Source organism: Chrysochloris asiatica, unplaced genomic scaffold (assembly GCF_000296735.1).
Source record: "Chrysochloris asiatica unplaced genomic scaffold, ChrAsi1.0 scaffold00014, whole genome shotgun sequence".
Lineage (NCBI taxonomy): Eukaryota > Metazoa > Chordata > Mammalia > Afrosoricida > Chrysochloridae > Chrysochloris > Chrysochloris asiatica.
In genome coordinates, this window is record NW_006408532.1 from 10,152,904 (window position 1) to 10,154,449 (window position 1,546).

Genomic DNA, 1,546 nt, shown 5'->3' on the forward strand with positions numbered 1-1,546 from the left:
AGAGGAAGTGAAAAAGACGAGATAGCGAGAATCTAGCTTAAGTAACGTGATCATTTCTTTGTATGTTTCAGAGGAGAAGATCTGCAGAAGATGAACTTGCAATGAGAGGCTTCTTGCAGGAGGGGGACCTTATCAGTGTATCCTATACCTTGTATTTTAACAGCTTCCTGCTTTAAAATGGAGCTGGGAAATGGGGCTGAAATTGTCTGTCTGACAAGAGAAGCATGTGGCCCTGACAAGTGTCTGAGGCCCAGATGAAGTGTCACAGACTCTGCCACAGCCTTTCTTTATCTCCTTCCTTCAGACTGACCTCCAGTTCTTGTTCAGACCCAGGCATAGGCTAAACTCAAGTTTTCTAAATGATGGTTTAGCTTTTTGAGATTTAAAAAAAAAAAAATTAAGAAAGGATTGACAACCAGAAAGGAAGAGGTCAAGTCACAGTAGTGTCCTCTGGACTTTAAGACTGCTCAGTGGGACTGTTGGAAATGAAATGATAGAGACATTGGAGCCAGGGATGTGGGAGAGGTAGGTCACATGAATGTGAGCAACTGAAGCTGCTATTTTTCCTTCACCACCCTGGCCAGGCTGAGGTCCAGGCAGTGTTCTCTGATGGAGCTGTTTCTCTTCACACAAGGAGTCTAAAGTATGGAAAAGTAAGTTGGACTCTTGTTCTTGTTTGTTGACCAAGACTTCAAGTCCATTTCTGAATGTCTTAACACTCTTATGGAATTCTGACCCAAAGAGCCTCAGGTTAAACATTCAAGGCTGGCATCCCACTATTATCAGTGTTCCCAGGATTTCAAGGAAGGTCAGGATTCACATGGCCGTGGGTCAGTAACACTATAAAGGATGACGAAACAGGGCAATCTCAGCACTTGGAACATCTAATAAAAAAAAAATAGATAATATTTCTAAGCAAGATTAATGTGTCACTGGAGTACCCAAAAGAAATCTCACTTTTTCTTATATGAGGTTATGTTAGTGAGGGTATTTATATTGTAAGACAGCAAATCTCCTAAAATGAAGGTGAAACTTCATTTTCTTGGTTGAACTCCAGTGGCTACAGCCAACCACTTTCAAGTCCTTGTAACGAGAGACAGATGGCTGCCCTGAGTGTGCTGCCCTTCCTAGGCTAGTGGCAGACATCTCACATGTATGATCCAGGGTCATGGATCATAATAGTGCTCCTTGGCCTACAAGAAGGTTGAACCCATATCCTTATTAACACCAACGTCTAAAAGCCAACTCACCAGTCCTGGATTCGAGTGTAATGATTTGAAAAGGAAAATGACAGAGAAGAGTATTAAAAATTACCTTCTGTTGGAATGTATAAACAAGTTTTCTTTGTAAAAATGCTTACTGTGTCACCTACTTCCCATTCAAATCATGGTCATCCTACAATGACTTACAACGTGTTTTTCTCTCTTAGCTAGGCCAGGGTGTTTTGGTCCAGGTTTCTCCCTCCCTGGTAAAACGGCAGAAGACTCACTTCCATGACTTGCCATGTGGTGCCTCAGTTATTCTGGGTAACAATGGCTTCATTTGG